This window comes from Rhinolophus sinicus, linkage group LG04 (genome assembly GCF_036562045.2).
Source record: "Rhinolophus sinicus isolate RSC01 linkage group LG04, ASM3656204v1, whole genome shotgun sequence".
Lineage (NCBI taxonomy): Eukaryota > Metazoa > Chordata > Mammalia > Chiroptera > Rhinolophidae > Rhinolophus > Rhinolophus sinicus.
The window spans coordinates 136,183,086-136,203,450 of NC_133754.1; the positions used below are offsets into that span (position 1 = coordinate 136,183,086).

Here is a 20,365-nt window from a genome sequence, read left to right on the forward strand (position 1 = left end):
GCTCACAGGTTGAAAAGGCACACAGTGAGTTTTCCTTTAGAAAGAGGGCAAGGCTTCCAGGAACAGTCCTGAAAAACAGAGATTACTAATGGTCTCCCCCTGCCCTGCCTTCAGGAGCTGGGGTTTTGTTTTTTCCTCTGTCATTACAAAATCAGTTGTGTCTTATTCAGTAATCACAATATTTTTCAATCATCACCTACTCTCATCTAGACCTTTCATATAGAAGGGTTGTATGCAAGAGGCATAAAAGCATGTGTTTTTTTACAAAGATTTTATTGGGGAAGGGAAACAGGACTTCATTGGGGAACAGTGTGTACTTCCAGGGCTTTTTCCAAGTCAAGTTGTTGTCCTTTCAATCTTAGTTGTGGAGGGCGCAGCTCAGCTCCAGGTCCAGTTGCCGTTGTTAGTTGCAGGGGGCAGAGCCCACCATCCCTTGCGGGAGTTGAGGAATTGAACTGGCAACCTTGTGGTTGAGAGCCCACTGGCCCATGTGGGAATCGAATTGGCAGCCTTCGGTGTTAGGAGCACGGCGCTCCAACCACCTGAGCCACCGGGCCGGCTCCCGAGGCATAAAGCATTTTCACAGAAAAACATTTTTCTACAATTTAATCAGAAAGACACATTACATTCAGAATTCGTCAGAATTAAATCTTGAATTAAAAAAATTTTTTTAATGAGTTTACATAACCTTCCATCCCTTTTGTCCTGATCATTTATCCAGAGAGCAGCCTAGAAAAGATTAATCCCTCTCTGAGGACAGCTGCGTTTAATAATCAGACCGCCTTACTAAGATGAGTGTACCAGGAGAAAGGTGAGGAAGTCAAGTCAGGCAACACCGTTGTTGCCAACTGCAACTAATCTGGAAAGCCAGACACAAGTCAACAGCAGTGAGTCGACTCTGAGACAGGGCCCAGAGTCGGGCCTGTCAGTAATGGCTGGAGGGTCACACTCCCTGGGATGTGCCCTTTTCTGTGGGCATTTGTTGGTGACTCAGATGGTCCAACCAGCATCCATGTTTCCACAACTTGGCCTTAATCGGCAACTGTCCCAGAGTCCGAGTTTTGTTTTTTGAGTAAAACAACTTCATCAGTTTTTACCCTGGCACAGCTAGTGTTGAGGCTGAAATAACCCAGAGAGTTAGCTTGCTGCCAATACCAGAAAGTACCAGGTTTCAGCTTAAAGTCAGGTCTAGGCAACTAAAGATCAGGATTGCAAAAAGTCCAGCAGCAGCAAAGCCCAAATGCTGCAAGGCCAGACAGCCAAGTTCCAAGTCCAACTGACAAGCAAGGCTTTGTTAAACTTTTTTTTATCTTGTCCGTTTTAAAGTTCAAATAGACACACTCAAAAATATGCACATCTGATTTGGAAAATCATCAGCCTTAATGGGTCAGACATCTGATTTTACAAAAGCTCATTAGCACCTAAAATCCTCTTTGTAAAATTCTAATAGAGTATTTCCATCTGGTTTCATGGTTTCATGGTTTCCTTTTTACCAGAGGTTCCTTAATCAGAAAGACACATCATATTCAAAATTGGCAAAAAGTATAACCAATATCATCAATTACAGAGATTTATTTTATTTTTACATTAAAAATATGAATTTCAGCCCACCTACCAGTGGCAAAAAACAATTATTTGTGTGTCCCACTAAAACTTTTCCTTTTCAGCTTTCCCTAATTAGGATGATCCATCTAGCATTTATAAAAGTTACAAGCATATAACATTTTACATCAATTTTTATCCTACATCCAGAAGCAATAGTCACAAAACACAGAGCTTTTAACCCCACTGCCCTCCTACCGCCGTTTAAATGGAAATTTATTCAATCCTTCACCAATAAATCGAACATTTACTAGGTTAACAGTACAGCTACCAAGGAAGATTCTCTGCTGGATGTAGGAGGGTGGGGTAGGGCTACTGCAGTAGTGATGGCAGCCAGGCTGAAGAAATGGCTACAGGGGTTTTCCCCACTTTTTCCTTTGGTTTGCTTTGCTCCAGTCCTGGGAACTGATCTAACATTCTTTGCTTCCACTTGGAGGAAAGGGCAATACAAACTTTTAATATTTTTGGCCCCATTCAAGCTCACTTTGGGGCTCTTTCTCCTCCCACCAGGAGGACAGAACAAAATACAAAAAGGCATCACAAGGCTGCACTCCTCCCATCCCCTCACTTTAGCTGGTACAGCCCCAAACAGCCAGGAGATGCAGCAAGCCAACTCTCTGGGAGTTGGAACTATTAATATCATTTTCAAATTCCATACGTAACTTCTACCTCTTATAAAGACTGCTGCTTCATACCAGGGATGACGCCATAGCCAGCCAAACACGAAAGTTTTGTCACCCCTTGCTTTCATCCTTACTTTTCCCAAGCAATGCTTTTGCCATATTTTAGTGAGTCCGAGTTGGGCTGGCAAATCCCAGTCTGACACAACCTAATGTTGGGTTGGCAAGTAATACTTCTGAGATCAACTCAAGACCACCACCACCACAAAATTTGATGATTCACTATCACAGACAACATTCAGCATATAGTCCTCACAACTAAGATTTATCAGAGTTAAAAAATACAAAACAAAGTCAGCAAATACAAAAAGGCACATGGGGAAAAGTCTGGAAGAAATCAGACACAAGCTTCCAAAAGTCCTCTCCTAGTAGAGTCACACAGGACACAAGCTGTGTCAACATATGTGAAATGCTGTCTTCTAGGCAAGCTCATTAGAGACTCACTGTCCAAGGTTTTTATTTGGGGCTGGTTATGGAAGTGCCCTCTGCCTAACACATACCAAACTTCTAGACTCCCAGGAGGAAAGCTGGTATCCAGCATTAATCACATTGGCTGTACAAACTGTTTAGGTAAAATGAGTCATTCTTATTAGTTCTGTGCATGGTGGGAAGTCTCCCCAAATTGCAGTTCCCAGATACCATCCAAAGGCCAAGCTTGTAAATAGAACTTCCTAAGGCCAAGCAGGCTCAGACCTGCTATGTTAACTCTTCCCTGTACAACTGCACTGGCCTTTAATTTAGCTGCTACATCCATGAACCAGCCTCAGGCATCCTGGGGAACCTCAGTGTACCCAGGCTCTCAAGAAGCCTAAGGTGATGACACAGACCCTGCATCTGAGATAGCCACATTTCCGTGGTGACTACGCGTATGTAGCTATGAGATTCCATTAATGCCCGCTTTGATAGGTTGCGTGATAGCCCCCAGATACTTCCAGGTCCTAATCCCTATAACCTGTGAATGTTACTCGATGCGATAAAGAGGGATCTAAAGATGTGATTAAGTTAAGGATCTTGAAGTGAGGAGATTACCCTGGATTATCTATGTGGGCCTTAAATGTAATCATAAGTGTCTTCAGAAGAAAGAGACCAGAGGGAGATTTGGCTATAGGAGATGTAATGATGAAAGCAAGAGGTTGGATTGATGTGAGGAAATAGTCATGAGCCAAGGAATGAGGAGACCCTCCAGAAACCGGAAAAGGCAAGGAAACAGACTCTCCCTTAGAGCCTCTGGAAGGAGTACAGCCCGACCAACACCTTGATTTCAGTCTACTAAAACCCATTTTGGACTTCTGGCTTTCAGAACTGTAAGACAATACATTTGTGTTGTTTTAAGCCACTAAGTTTGTTCTAATTTGCTACAGCACCAATAAGAAAGTAATACACCCAGGTTATTGCTTTCCTAAATATACCATTTCCATTTAATAATGCAAGCTTGCTAAGCAATACCCACTTTGTTGGCATTTTCATTTTTGACCCATGCCAAAATGGGCATGTCAGAATATAACATCATGTGCTGTCGCTTAGTTAGCTGATCAGCGTCCAGCACTCAAGAACAAGCCAATACTTGCCCCACAAATGGAGTATACCAGGCAGTGGTGTCAGGCAACTGCTGTGTCTGAAACCCAGAGGCTCCAGTCTATGTAACTGTCCATCACTGACACTTGCAGCTTAAACGGCTCATTAGAACTAAGTGGTCCAAACAGGAGGACTGTCTGTATAGCTTCTTGGATAGTTGCCTTACACACCTTCTTTCTACCGGCTCCTTAATCAGTACAGTGATCTCTTCATCCTCTCTCTTCCCTTCACCTGGCTTCCTCTACTGCTCTACTGGCAGCATATAACTGGGCTGAAAGATACAGATGGGCTCCTAGTTGTGTACTCATCCCAAGAGCACTGCTTTATTGGTGGCATTTCCCCACTGGGAATATTCCTTACAATCAAGAGAAGTATTACAAATATGCATCTGTTCTCACAATATATTCAGAAGTATCAGTTACAACTGCTTGGGTATGTGAAATACTTACCAAATAAAACATAATACAGGCAAGTTTCAAGGGCCACAATGGTATGGCCTCTTTTACCGTGGATAAGCAGGTGAACTTTTGGCAGGAGTTACAAGTCTGGCAGTATATAGGCACTCTGTAAGAAAAAGTCCTTTACCTAGTAAGAGGTTTCAGTGTGGTAAAACCACCCACCAAACTTTACTTGATAAGAAGGCCCTGAATTTTGTCAGGGTTTATTAATCATACCTGCTAGCAAGCATCTGATAACATTACAACTTTTGATTTGTCAACCAACAGACATTATTTACACAGTGAAAATGCTGGATGTCAAAAGAATTTTCTCTAACTTCATAATACAAGAAAGTAATATATCTTTTAAATTATACATTTTCACAGTGGTACACTGAATTGGCTCAGAGCCCTAGCTCATTAGCTTTTTTCTCTTTCCTGTAAGTCTGGCCCAAAGTCTATCAACTGAATTCAGACAGTGTTTAGAGAAACACAGACCAAGGAGTTAAATACAGGCACTTCAGGAGTTACAACAGCTGCCCAGACACCATGTCACCTTTTCAGGGAGTTCAGGACAGGACAGAGGAGGTTAGTTAGAGCAGAGCGCAAGTTTCTTTTCTTAAAGTAGTAGAGGTCGGGGTAAGAGGGAGGGAGAGATGGGGGGGAGGTGGGGGGGGGGTCATAGCAGGAGCAGCTCCACACCAGTAAGCACTGGTTTGCACTTTCTTTCAGATTTAAGTGGCTATATGCTCAGTTTCAACAAATAAACAACTGAGGCACAATTCAGAAAGCTGACTGTGAACTTACCTCTATAAGCCTCCAAATATTCACTAACAGGAAGTATACACTCTCAGATCCCGGGGAGTCTTCTCATATCACTTAACCCACACACTCTATTAACAGGTATGACAGTGGGAGGAGCCTTACTCCCGCCTCCTGTCTATCACTTAGGCACGAGCAGCCACCACCCGATCCCTGGGAGTCTTACCCTAGCCTTTAACCTGGCCCACGTGGCTCTGTCTTTCTTCCAAAAAGACTTCCTAACCCTACCAGCTCCAGGTTGGATGCAATACTTGTCAAGTAAGGCTGACAGAGTAACAAAGGGTACATGATGTAAATAAAACATCACTATCTTTTATATTACAATTTTGATTTTCCCCATGTCTTCCCTTGATGATTCAGAATAGAGTGGCTTTTTCTCCGTTCTTTTTTTTTTTAAAATCTCTTTAGAGACTTTTAAAAATTTTTCTCTTATTTTTTTTTATTTTAATTTTTTATTTTATTATTATTATTTTTAAAGATTTTATTGGGGGAGGGGAACAGGACTTTATTGGGGAACAGTGTGTACTTCCAGGACTTTTTTCCAAGTCAAGTTGTTGTCCTTTCAATCTTAGTTGTGGAGGGTGCTGTTCAGCTTCAAGTTGTTGTCCTTTCAGTCTTAGTTGTGGAGGGTGCAGCTCAGCTCCAGGTCCAGTTGCCGTTGCTAGTTGCAGGGGGCGCAGCCCACCGTCTCTTGCAGGAGTCGAACCGGCAAACTTGTGGTTGAGAGGACATGCTCCAACCAACTGAGCCATCCAGGAGCTCAGCAGCAGCTCAGCAGCAGCTCAGCTCAAGGTGCCATGTTCAATCTTAGTTGCAGGGGGCAGAGCCCACCATCCCTTGAGGGACTCGAGGAATTGAACTGGCAAACTTGTGGTTGAGAGCCCACTGGCCCATGTGGGAATCCAACCAGCAGCCTTCAGAGTTAGGAGCATGGAGCTCTAACCGCCTGAGCCACCAGGCCAGCCCAGAACTGCTGCTACTTTGACTGTAAACTTCCATGTGTTCTTCTAAGTGATTTCTAAGTGATGATATATTAAGCCATATACTTAAAGGAACCCAATGATTCTAACTGGGGAAATTTAGGATTTTTTTTATCAAGCCCTTTAAAATACCTGTACAAAAATAACCCCATGAGTGAATGAGTCTGTTTGGTGAATCATGAAAACTTCTGAAATGTGTACTTTTTAATGTAAGAATGAAAGAGCCCTGTTTTTTAAATTTAAGTATAATTTAATAATAGTACTATTGAGCATTCTTTTATTTGCTCTCTTATAGGATGGCTCTTCATGTATCTAGATAAGGCAAAATTCTAAACTAATCACGTACAATTGGTGATGGATATCCATCTTTCTGCCACAGGTATCTCTTTAATTTTTGGACCTAGCACCTGTTCTTTATTCCTTCCCAGCTCAGTATCTGTGCCTATTGTACTTTGCTCCCCTCAAGCCCCTCACTCTTGGATCATCCACGCCTCTTGCCGTCTAGAATCACCTCTCAGGGATTCCATTGACATTCATTCCTTTCTGCCAGCTCTTGCTTGCCATGCATTCCCATCCCACTGCAACATACCAACTGGTATCTGTTTTTCCCAAACCTTACGCATGTACTACATCTTGAAAAGGTCTCCAATCTTGGAGATGTAGAAGAAGGTCCAAATGATCTCCCTCCCAAGGCTGCCAGTTATTGGTAAATGCCAACTGGAAGCTCAGCTGGGGCAGGTTGGCCAAAGGTCTCTGTTCTCCTCCATATGAGCTTATTTGGGCTTCTCTGCAGCAGCAACTGACTTCCAAGCAGAAAGGTTCAGAGGAGAGGCTTTGAGGTGGTCTTCAATTGTAGCTAATGCCAAACCTATTCTTTTGATATAAAGATCACATGAATCATTTGGTTCAGACGTGCATGATGCCAGGGCAGCTCAAAGAGAAAAATACGGTTTCATAAAATTGCTAAACCTAAACACCAAAGGAAAATTCATACCTGATTTTGAAACGCGTGTTTTAACAAAGCAGTCTGAGAAAAGAATGCCAACAAACCTCCACCTGGTAAAGAAGGTCGATTAGTTCTTCTGGCCTTAAGATGGGTTAGTAATCAAGGACCATGAGGAAAGGACAATCTGAGCTGGAGCACTAAAATGTCTAAAAAAGATGGGGTCAGTTTAATGTACATAGTCTTAAAGGCCAAAGGGGTGATCCGTTTTTACAGGTAGAAAACATGTAATACCTTTAGCCTGAGAGATAGCCTACCAGAAAGGAGAGGTGGAAAAAGGTGCATCGGTTTCCACAAATCAGGAAACAGTCCCGAACGACCAGTTGGTGGTGAAGGTCCTCCTGGCGGTGGGATATTTTGGCTTGTGGACACCATAGAAAGTATTGGCCTCAGGATCTAAAAATGGAAAAGCTGGCCGCAGGGTCTGGGGACTATCCTGCGGGAACTGAGGCTGGTGATTTCAGAAAAAAAAGTCCACGAGGGGTGAGTGACAGGGCTGGTTCTGGCACCGACTGACATCCGCAGGCACCCACGCTCCGCTGGGCGGGGACGCCAGCTCAGGTCTTCCAGAGAGCTGCGAGACTGCGAATCGAAAACCCCGCAGGGCCAGGGCCCTCAGGGTCCACAGCTCGTTCAACGTGACAGCGGGTATGTCGCAGACAACGCGAATATGAGAGAAACTGCCCTAATCCCAGTGGTTTCAGCACCTTTTGGCTGTCTGGTCCGACACTCCACCAGCAAGCACTGGACGCTGGGAAAGGGCTGTTACTTAGGTTTGTGTCCCGATCTTGGAGGCGAAGGTAGCGGGACAAAGGGGGGCCAGTAATAATGGTGTCATTTCAGAGATTTTCCCATGTAGGTGGTAGATCGAGTGCGTACGCGCAGAAAGACCTCGATGCCAACGATCGCGATTGCTCCTTAGGACCTCACGTGACCCCCTGGGTTCAAGGTGCCTGTGACCCGGGAAAGCAAGCACCGGTAGGCCGGGCCCCAGCGAGTCACATGGGTCGACTGCCGGTACCGCCGAACTTCTTCCCCGCCCTCTCCGCGCAGCACCTAATGTAAAAGTAAAGCCACAGCCTTTAAGCTTCCTGCTCTTCTGGGGCGGATTGACCCAGTCCTCACAGCGGGGAGCGATATGGGCAGTCAGGAGAAACTGGTGCCATCACCCGCGGGATTCCATTACGGAGGGGCCTGCGGGTGTCAGCGCGCCCCACTTGGTGATGGCTTCACACGCCCGCGCACGGGGCTTTCCGGAGTAGCGACGTCAGGCGCCGCCTCAGAGCTGGCCTGGATCCGAGGGGTCTCGTCGTGCAGCGGGTCTCCCTCAAGCTCGCGCCTCTAGCCTCTGCTAAGTGGGGAGGTCCGGGTGGGCTTAAGTATCCTTGTTTGGACCCCTTACAAGGGGACACTGAAGCAGTGACTGATGTAAGCTTCAGGGAGAACAAGTGCGGTGTTTTGGGGGCACCTGTGTGCAGCATGTTCCGACGCGCAAGTGTAAACCTTCAGACGGGGGACCTGAACAGAAACTTTCTCAGGAACGCGTGGACTGAGCCCATTTGGGGCTGAAATTAAGAAAATTGGATGAACACTGAAGGGAGAACGCTTTCGTCTCCGCCGTGGCTGAGCTGATTCAGAACAAGCTACAGGGAAAAGCGGAGAAATATCAACAGCTACAGAAGGAACTGAGTAAATCCATATCAGGGTGGCAGAAGCTTGAAGCACAACTAACAGAAAATAATATCGTGAAGGAGGAACTGGCCCTGCTGGACGGGTCCAACGTGGTCTTTAAACTTCTGGGTCCCGTGCTGGTCAAACAGGAGCTGGGGGAGGCTCGAGCCACAGTGGGGAAGAGGCTGGACTATACGACAGCTGAAATTAAGCGATATGAATCCCAGCTCCGGGACCTGGAGCAGCAGTCAGAGCAACAGAGGGAGACCCTTGCCCAGCTGCAGCAGGAGTTCCAGCGGGCCCAGGCAGCAAAGGCAGGAGCTCCTGGGAAAGCCTGACCCCGTGGTGGGGGGAGAGGAGGGGAGGGGAGGGACCAAGGTAACTCTAGGGTCTATATTATAGCCAATAAAATGTGAAAACACCAAAAAAAAAAAGAAAATTGGAAGTGCGGATGCACACTGGTTCCATTCACTGGACCAAACTCAGGTTGTTGCAGCCCCCGTTTTTTGCACTTAAAACATCAGACCTTCAAGGTGTCAAATTCAGGTCTTTTCGTACTGCCAGAGGCCTGTGGCACACTGTGCAAACATTCAGGAAAGGCAAAACGATTTTTCTTAACTGCCTGAAAGTGTCTCAACTGCCAGCCCCCTTGAGCCTTTCTTCTATAGTACTCCCAACTAAGAAAAATTAGCCCAATCTTTATGCTAGTCAATGGATTTAGGCAGAGTTTAATGGCTGTTTCCTGTTTCAGGTTATATTGTACTCTGATTTCAATACTACAAAACTCTAATTGCAGCTTATAGAACCTCTGTGGTCTCTAGTCCCAGATGTTCTCTTGGTTTCCAAGGGGCACAATGAAGATAAAGGGAACATGATATGTATTCATGGTTGTAAGGTAAAAAAGTTTCCACACTCACAAAACTTTTAGATTTGCCCTACACTACCACACAATTGGGCGTATGCCTAACAGGGTGTACAATATCAGGCTTCTAACTCTACGTAGGAGGTAAGGTGATATGAGTGATTACAATAAGAGCAATGATGCTGGCCTGGATACATTTTCTATAATTACGGTCTCAGTGACTCATCTCCCGTTCTCCCTCAAAGCCATTTCACTAGATTTTTCCCTCCATCAATCCGTAAGATCACTTTCTTCTCCCTGACATGCTTTTTTTACTCGACTTCCAGGACACCTGTTCTCTTGGTTTTCTCCCACTTCACTTGCTGCTGCTTAGTCTTTTTTTTTTTTTTTGCTGATTCTATTAATAACTAATATGCACCTGTTCAGGTTTTCTGTTGATGGACTGATGTTGGGAGGAGTAATAAAATTAAGACACAATTCATAAACTTTTTCATTCCATAATTATTTTTCTTGCCCCCACTTAAGCAAAATTATTATACTAATTATGTTGTTATAATTAAAATTTTTCATATTTAGGTTCTATTAACAGTAATAATCTAAATCAGGGATCAGCAAACTATATCCATCGGCCAAATCTGGTCTACCAACTATTTTTGTAAATAAAATTTCACTGCAATACAGCCATGCCCATTCATTTGTGTGTTGTTTGTGGCTGTTTTTGAGCTAGAGACTGAGCAGAGTTAAGTAGCTGTGCTAGAGACTGGCCCACAAAGTTTAAAATATTTACTTTCTAGCTCTTGACAGAAAAAGTTTGCCAATCTCTGACCTAAATGACAAAAAATATAAAGTGTAACTGTATTCCAATTGTATAGATTTTAATATATTTTCCTCAACAAATGTAAATTAAATTACTGTATAAAATTTTAAAATTAAAATTATTTTCACAGTTTACGAAAGTTATTTTTCTTCTGAGGTTTTCAGAATTATCTTCCAAAAACGGGAAGGCAAAATACGTTACAATTATAAAGGATATAAAGATTTTAAGTCAAGGGGGCCAGCCCGGTGGCTCAGGCGGTTAGAGCTCCGTGCTCCTAACTCCGAAGGCTGCCGGTTTGATCCCCACATGGGCCAGTGGGCTCTCAACCACAAGGTTGCCAGTTCAATTCCTCGACTCCCGCAAGGGATGGTGGGCTGTGCCCCCTGCAACTAGCAACGGCAACTAGCAACGGCAACTAGCAACGGCAACTAGCAACGGCAACGGCAACGGCAACTGGACCAACTGGACCTGGAGCTGAGCTGTGCCGTCTACAACTAAGACTGAAAGAACAACAACTTGAAGCTGAACAGAACCCTCCACAACTAAGATTGAAAGGACAACAACTTGACTTGGAGAAAAGTCCTGGAAGTGCACACTGTTCCCCCAATAAAGTCCTGTTCCCCTTCCCCAATAAAATCTTTAAAAAAAAAAAAGATTTTAAGTCAAAATTATTTAAAGTTGAACAACCTTTATTTTTGGAAAATGTAATTAAGTCTCACTAAATATTGTTATAAAAATAAAGCAATGTCACCAGTCAGCATCATATTTCATGTGTATTATTAGGTCTTGACACACATATTAGGACTTAAAAGATAATATGAATTGTTTAAGGTTCCTAATTGTTTCTCAGCCACAGCTGTTGCAAATACTATGCTAAGCTAACTCATGAGTAATTCTGGAACCACTTATTGAGATATGAAGAGAAGAAACTGATGCTCCACAGTATTAGGCAATGACAACTGTTACCGTGTTTCCCCGAAAATAAGACCTAACCAGACCATCAGCTCTAATGCATCTTTTGGAGCAAAAATTAATATAAGACCTGGTCTCATTTTACTATAAGACCTGGTCTCATTTTACTATAAGACCTGGTCTCATTTTACTATAAGACCTGGTCTCATTTTACTATAAGACCTGGTCTCATTTTACTATAAGACCTGGTCTTATTTTACTATAAGACCGGAATGTGATATGATGTGATGTGATGTGATGTGATGTGATGTGATGTGATGTGATGTGATGTAATGTGGATGCGATGTGATACCGGGTCTTAAATTAATTTTTGCACCAAAAGACGCATTAGAGCTGATTGTCCAGCTAGGTCTTATTTTCAGGGAAACAGGGTATGTAAGAATCCCATGTATTGCATGCTATCTGACAAGATATGGCAAAATAATTTATGTTCTCCTACTGAGGTGCTTCCTCGACTTAAAACCTCTCTAGTCTCTGAAGCAGTATCCATCTCTGATGCTGGCCATGCACAACTGAGGAGCCTTCACAGCATTTGGACATAGTTGCATTTTCTTTTGAGGACAAGGGATGTGCTGAGGTATTTATTTCCCTGGGGCCTGAGGGTAGCAGAATATATAATACCACTCCAAAATATGCCACTTTGACATCAGGATTATTTTGAGCTGAAGGCAATAGAGAAGCAGCAGATATAAAAGAAGCTTTCTGCCTTACCCTTATTTGCCTAAAAGCCAGACATAAATTCATATACATGTTCCCCCTCTTCTCTCTACCAAGGACAGAATTATTAGAGACAACTCTAGATTCTTATCAACCTAGAGATGACACCAGAAGAATCTCCATCATAAATTTTACTAACTGGCCCTTATTTTCCATTAGTTCCCCCACACGTTTGTCTTCCCACAATTTGCTGCCCTAGAAACAAAGTTCTTTACTTTGTCTTGTCACTTCTATAAAAATCTGTTGGTCTTTTGTTAAGATGCTATATAAGCCAAGTTCTAACCACCCTTTGAGTTACTCATCTCTGAGTCCTCCCATGTGGATACACAATACACGTTAATAAACCTCTATTTATTTCTCTCTTGTTAGTCTGTCTTTTGTCAGTACAGGGCCTAGGCCAGAGAACCTAAGATGGATGGAAGGAAAAGAAAATTTTTCCCTCCCCTACAAGACTTAGCAGGTTAGTATGTTTGTGATATGTGGGGGCCACTACATTGCAGAGCCCGCTTGCCCAGATCTGAGAGTAAATACTGCCTTGTGGCATACCTATGATAAACCCTAAGTACAGGCCTTCCAGTGGACCACGTATAAATGAAACCATGGTAAAAATATGACCGCTGGAAAAATCAATGACCAAATAAACCTCAGCAACTCTCTTATGCTGCTGTTAATTTAAAACCACCTTCTACTTGCGACAACATGGATGGACCTAGAGGGTATTATGCTTAATAAAATAAGAAAGACAAATACCGTATGATCTCACTTATATGTGGAATCTAAAGAACAAATCAAACAAACAAACAAACAAACAAACAAAACGGAAACAGACTTATAGATAACAGAGAACTGATGATTGCCATATGGGAGGGAGGTTGGGGGGTGCTGGATGGAAAAGTTGAAGGGATTAAGAAGTGCAAATTCGTTGTTACAAAATAGTCATGGGGATGTAAAGTAAAGCATAGGGAAAATGTCAATAATATTGTATAACGTGTAGCGCCAGGTGGGTCCTAGATTAATAGAGGTGATCAGTTGATAAATTACATAAATGTCTGACCACTATGCTGTACACCTGAAACTAATATAAAGTAACATTGAATGTCAGTTGTAATTGAAAAATTGAAAATTTAAAAAAAATAAGGAAAACAAAAATCCTGTTGACTATAAAAGTAATTTAATATGGCATCAGTGTTTAAATGCATTTTTCCTGCCACTGCTATTTAAGTTCCATTTTATTAAAAAGTTGCTTTAAAAAAATAAAAGCAGCCTGTATTGACTCACAAGCCTCCAGATTTCCTTCTTCTGGGATTGCCAGGAACTATTTGATGGCAGGAATCACCTCCAAATTCCCCTCTATATATGACTAATTACTTGATGCATTATCACCCGAAACCTGTTATGTATCCTTTAGGAGGGCACACATAGGAAGGAAGCATTTGGAGTATCCACCTACCTGCCAAAAGATCTGTGCTCCAGTAAGGCCATCTCTTCATGTGAAATTAACCTAAGACTGCTCCCCAGGTGTGTTTTAATGAATTTAACTCCTTTACTGCCCCAAATCTAACTTTTAAGTAATTGGAAATATATAAAAATAGGGTAATTTCACACTATTCAAAGGAAACCTAAATTAAAGGCCAAGGAGTATGGAATTCGTTTGCATTTGAAATAAAGAATCTTAGTCCAGCAGGAGGCACTGAATAAATACTAAAATGTAAATATGTGTAACTGAAAGCAGCTCTGTTTTGACACGCAGTCTCTGTTTTACAGACACAATAATTACCCCCCTAAAAAGAGCTTGGAATGCTACAAACATATTATAGCTTGTTAAGTTAAAAATAAATGTGTGTGTGTTTGTTTAAGGTATCAAGAACAACTGCTAATTTGCCGATCACTTAAGATACATATATACAGATACACTTTCAAAAGTGACACCATGAAACTTCAATTCATAAAAATGTATGAAATGTGAAGAATTCGTTTCTGAATATTTTGTCTGAATGAATATTTGTGGAATATTAGCCAGAAAGATAACTTGACCATGTGAATGACTGTGTCTGAGGCTGAATATAAATGATTCATTAATGATTCATTATGATTCATTAATAATCTCTAAAATATTTATTCCAAACTAGGGAATTTAGTGTTAAATACTTATCAAATTTCAAAAGGTGATTAAATACATTATACAATGAACCTAGGAAATTTAATACGTTCCTTTAATTTAAAAAACTAATTGTGTATGTTTTTTCTCTATTGTGACGAATATACTTTGTATACAAATTGGGATTTGGTGGGCATAGCGTATTTGAGTGATTCCATGCAAGAATCTGGATTCCTGAGATAATACGGAATAATTAAGGGTTTAAGGAAATGTAATGTAAAACATGGGGTTTCAGTTGAAATGTATTACAATTGAAGCATAACTAAAAAAACCTCATATATTTTATGAATTCATTCTAGCAAAACTCAAGAATACAACTACCCTAGTATTTTTAATTTTTGATTTTTAATATTTTGGTTCAGGTCTCAAGAGTACAACTTGTTTTAAGGAAATGGTCCTGCAGACTAATGTGGGAGTTTGGAGGTTCCTTTTAATGCAGTGCTTTCCAAACAAAGGTGGTTAGACTTTCTAACAGTTTATGAAAGCAGTAAAGGGGGTTTGTAAGCCTTTCCCTGAAATTCAAAGAGTATACATGGACTTGAGGCATGACAGATGTGGGTTCTTTAGCCAACTTGCTCTGACATAAAGTCAATGGCTTCATCTCAATTTCTCATCTGTAAGATGGTGTTAGAGGAATACTTAACTCAAATTTTGTCAGTTATACCCCAATAAACCTGAGGTGGGGTAACAGTACATAACTCAAAGGATTGTTGTAAGGCTTAAATGAGCTACTGTTTGTACAGTCCAGCATACTGATGCATAACAAATGCTTCACTCCTTGCCCTCTCTCTGATAAAAACTACAGATAACATTTGCTAAAAATAGGGCTGGAGATGGCAACCTGAGTATTCTTTTTTAAATTGCTATTACATCAGTTGAGTATGGTATTTCTTTTAGAAATATTAATCTGCTGATCCTAAATCCTGTTTTGTAAGTATTATACGTCTGTGATTAAAAGAAACAAAATACGTAACTCTTTTCTAAAATTGTATTTCTTTTGGTAACCAAATTGTCTTAAAATCTGATGCTAACAATAAAACGTCAATGAAAATGGTCCTTGAGATAGAGAACCACAGGATTAGCATGTCAGGACATATTCTCAGAAACGAACACTAGGTGGCAGATTTCTGATAAGATTCGGTCAAAGACCCCTTTTTTCCACCCTCTTCCTGACAAAAATCCAAGCCACGACTTTCCCGAAGTGGAATCTTTCTTACCCAGGGGATCCTACTTTCCAAGGGACTCTCCCACCTGCCTCCACCAGGACAGCAGTGACTGACCTAAAAAATGAAGCACCGTTAGAGGCTTCTGGAGAGAGATTAAATAAAAAACAGAAACAACAAATGTGCAAGCTTCTCCCTCCATTATATTTCACTTTCCTTTTAAAATAATAAACACAAAGTGATTTCATCTTTGTAGTGATGGAAAGAGTGGAGCAGGGAGAGAAGGGAATATTCCTGAATCAATCCTATAGACCTCTTTATGTTGTTAAATAATGATAGCATGTTTTTTCAGCTTTTTCTTCTTTTTAAAAATCTCTCTACTCTGCCCATTTTTCTTTCATTCATGCCTTCAACTAGTAGTTATCAAGCGTATAACTTGTTACATGTATCAGTTTGTCACTGAAGGAGATTAGAAAATACATTTGAATAAGGTCAACCCTCTAAACTTCAGACCACAGCAGTCTATAGGGGAAATAAGACAGTGACATAAAGGTCAGAGTAAGGTACAACTTCTGGCATGAACATTTTTGGTAGCAGTACAAATGAAGTCCTATCAAATGGCATTTTATCATCTTGTATCAGGGTAAGCAGGAAAAAAGAGGCAAACTAATATATTTGAGTGCTAACTATAGGACAGGCAACTTGATGGATGCTTTACAAAACTGTACCATATTAAGTAGTTAATAGTTTTTCACTCATTTTTTTGAGAAATACCTGTATTTTAGGAAGAAAAAAAGCAGCAAGCAGAATGTGTATATTAGGTTACTGTTTGTGTAAAAACAGGAAGTAGGAAAGTAAGTGTATTTGTATTTCCTTGGTTATGCATAAATTCCCAACCAGTTATCTTAGGGTGGGCTGTGTTGGGAACTAAGAAAAAATATTGGAAGGATATGAAACAGATTTTTCACTGTATACTTTTACAACTTTTTAATCACATAAAACCTTTTACCAAACTTCAGTTTAAAATAGATTGGATTTTTAAAAATCACTAAATCTCTTACCCTTAGTAACAGAAGTTTTGAGAGCAATGCCTTAGAATTAACTTTGCTTAACTATGAAGGAAAAGCAGAGGTCCATTTATAACAATTCCTTTTAATGTGATGTAGTGCATTGAATGCTTTATTCTATGGTTCAGAGTGAAAGGAGATTGTTTGGAATTGCAAACTGACAAATAGCATTTCTGCAGGGCTACCAACACGTGCACTTGTCAGATAAATCATGTATTTAATCTTAAAAACCTCATAAAGCCATTCATTCATTCAATAAAAATGTATTCTACAGTGTGTTAAACTGGTTCACAAAACGTTTTCAACAAACTAAACTTAGGTAAAAGACAAACAGGCAGCTAAATAATTATTTTCAAAACTTGTCTTAAAAAGTATTACTTATGACATTTGAAATGATCAGTCTCATCTATATTTGCTAACACAGGAATTTTGCTGTTGCATGTATGGAGCAGAGACAACCTCACTTTGAAATGGTCTTGGCACTAATAAAAAATATTCTTGTTCTTGTAAAGATCAGGTATGAATTATTTGGTTGGGAATGACAAGGTAGTACAAGGAGAAAACTACGTTCTAATAAAACAGCAAACCTGTTTATATAACCAGAGGAAAATACTTTTGAGATTTTTGAAGCATGTGTCTCAACAAGAGTAGCCAGGGAAAATTATGTCAAATATCATGAGAGGAGCGGGTGGGGGGTGCCAGATACAGTAGTAAGCGTCTAGTAGCGGCGGATTAGTCCTACTACCGTGGGGTGGGGATGGAAATCAGGGACAAGGAGGAAAGTATTTCTTGAATTGGGTAGCTAAAAACCTAAAAAACAAAAACAAAAATCCCAAAAAAATGGAGGCAATTTATTATTTTCTATACCCATATGAACAATGGGCAGGTCAGTATGGGTGTAAGGTCAGCTGTGAGTTAAGCCAGGGGTAGGGTGAGGGCGATGTACAAGCTACCAGGCAGAAGTCCAGAAAGAAGTGGTGTAAGGCCCTGAAAAGCTTCAGCGGAGGACAGAGACGCTGTAGTTAGCCTATGGGTTAGAATAGCTTGCGGGACGTCCCGCCTGAGGTGTCTCGGAAACAAGCTCACTCCCAAAATGGGCCAAGGGAGAGAGAAGGTGACCGGGATAGGCCGAACCGAGTCACTACGTAGCACGCATGCTCCCTACTGCACCTCTGGATGTCTCGAGAGCATTGGACACAGCCCTGCCTGTGGCACCCACACTTCCTCCCCCCCTCTGGGTGGCGACCACTAAAGTCTCAGCAGATACGAGTGAAAACTTCTTGTCCCGACTCCCCTGACGGCCAACTCCGGGATTACCTTCTCCCCCAGAACCCAAGAGAAGCGGACAGCAATGCGCACGTCTCTGTACGGCGGAGGAAGAAATGGAAGTGGGGTTTGGGAGACTTAACGCAGGAGGCAGTCGTGTGTTGTGCGTACGCCACGGGACATGGACGCAAGCGGGTGAGGAGGTACAGCGGCGGGAAGGGTACATGCCCGAGGATAGTACTCTCAAGAGCAATATGGCGGCGCGGAAGTCATGTGACAACTGGGCCAGACGCCTGTCACGTGACACACGGGCCCTGGGGAGACTAGTAGCACTTAACAAGTCACGTGAGCCTCTGATAGGCTTCAAGCCCGGGTCAGGTTCCAATACCTTTAATGGCACCTAGACTGGCGCCATTTTCTCGAATCCTCTTGCTCCACGTGGACGGGAACGCCCCCCCATCTTCACAAAGGGGAAAGAGGTTGGAGCGGAAGGAACAGGGCACCAACGCGCGAATGCACTAAGACTTGAGAGTGTCCACGCGTGTCCCACAATGCAATAGGCTCCGTGGCAGTGCTATGTGGCGCCGCTGCGTGGTGACGTCAAAACATGGCTTCTAGGGGAAGGGACATTGGGCGCTCGGCTACGCCCAGAGTATTGGCGCCATATCTTACCTGGCCAATGGTGATCGTATGTTGTAAGCGTTTTTTTTTCCTCAGTTCTGTGGCCTGAGGCCATTGCAGTCCGCTTCCCGGAATGGAGAAGTCGGGGGCGGAGGAGGGGGGCCGGGGGCCGGGGGCCGGGGGCGGGGGGCGGTACTTCTTTGTCCCTGTGCAGGGAAATGGAAAACAAAAATATTAGTTTGGAAACAAAAGAATAGCCCTACGTCTTTTCACAATGAAGACTCCAGGCCTCCCTGGCTTTTCTCTTGGCAAGTTAAACCAAATATATTATGAGGAAAACATAATTTCCATCTTAATCAAATACTTGCAGAAAAATGGGGAAGAGGAGGCAAAAACAAGAACAATTGAACTTTTTAGGAGGCTTAGTATAACCGTGATAGGAAACCCTGACAAGGACAGGAAATTGAAGGAAAACTATATTCCGGTTTTTCTCATGAATGTAGTGGAGGTGCAAAAACCTGTAAGCAAAATATTAACCAAATCTTGTATTATATAAAAAGAGTAATACATTATGAGCAAGTTAGGTTGTTTTAACATCAGAATTAAAGATAATTGATTAATCGAGAAAATATGTTCATCTCAAATGTATAAATGATTAAACTTACCCATCATAAGTACCCCTGGAAAACCAGGAATGCAAGGGAAATTAAACTGATAAAAGATATCTGCAAAAAAACCTATATACCAAACATTGAAAGTTTTCTTTTCCTAACAATGTTCTGTCGACACATCTGGGGCCTTTGACTAGTTTCTCCCAGTTTGGATTTTGCAGATCCCATATACGCAGAGCAGTTCGACATGTTTCTTTGTCCTATTTCCTGCTAATTGGTACTTGGATTTTTTTTTTTTAAAGACATAATAATCACAGTTGTTTTGTCATCTATCATGATAATTCTAATGTCTAAATTATTTTCCAGTTCCTTTCTGCTGTCTATTTCTTCTGTGTATGGTCCATGGTGTCTCATTTCCTTGTGTGTTCACTCTGTATTCTTGAAAAACTATGTGAGAAAAAGTATTTGTGGATTCTTCCAAAAAGGATTTTCATTTGCACCTGCTAGGTGCCTTAGGGCCTTCTCAGTATAAGACTAGTTTTCATGGATTGAAGTTCCTTGGGTCATTGCTAACCCAGGCTACAAATCTGAGCAAACGCTTCCCAGCGATCACATAACTCACAGATGGGATTTTTTTTTTCTTTTCTTTTTTTCTCCTATTATAGTCAGTATGAAAGCAACCTTAAGGGAGTACCAACTTGATACTGACAAAACACTTAGGAAGTAGGATCCTTGGGGCTGGATTAAATGTGATGAGTTGATTGAGAGAGCTGCCCAGCTTTTCTGAAGGAATCTAAGGTTCCTCTCATTTCTCCCAGGAAAACAAACTTTATATTCTTTCTAGAATAAGGCTTTACTCTTCAAGAGGTGGTATACATTGAAAGTTTGGTCAATATGGAACTTTTGAGGCAAACCCAGGGAGTCAGAGAGGGACAGAAGGAAATTCTTGTAAAAGGAGAAGTAAAAGCTGTCCAGCTTTGGGGGCTGTTACGGAAACCAGAGGAATAAGAGGAGTTCCAGTTGGGGACCCTACTTTCTGGACTCAACCTCTGGCTGTGCTCCCACATTCCTTACTTTATTCTTCATGAACCATAAGTGTCATCCTGGTTTCTGGGATCTAGCCTCCCATTGGGCTGAGCTCTAACTAGTTCCTGCCTCCGAGTCTAAAGCACCATGCAACCTCTCCCCTGATTAGACAAGATTTTGTTTTTGTTTCCTGGTTAATAGCTGCCAGTTCTTCTTTAAAAAAAAAAAAATTATTGGGGAATACTGGGGAACAGTGTGTTTCTCCAGGACCCATCAGCTCCAAGTCGTCGTCCTTCAATCTAGGTGTGGAGGCTG

General features: G+C 41.9%; 1 long non-coding RNA gene and 1 pseudogene across 2 annotated transcripts; one reads left to right on the top strand and one right to left on the bottom strand.

Annotated features, from left to right (window-relative positions):
* Window positions 1–262: 262 nt before the first annotated feature.
* On the bottom strand, window positions 263–18,358 carry LOC109445116 (uncharacterized). Of its 2 annotated transcripts, none has more exons than XR_012495716.1 (4): window positions 18,181–18,358; window positions 15,514–15,576; window positions 4,307–4,421; window positions 263–598 (listed from the first exon to the last, which is right to left on the bottom strand). It is a non-coding gene; the product is annotated as an uncharacterized LOC109445116 (long non-coding RNA). The 2 variants fall into 2 exon arrangements; XR_002136998.2 differs by lacking the exon at window positions 18,181–18,358 and adding an exon at window positions 17,844–17,999.
* On the top strand, window positions 8,238–10,578 carry LOC141571233 (prefoldin subunit 6 pseudogene; annotated as a pseudogene).
* Window positions 18,359–20,365: the final 2,007 nt, after the last annotated feature.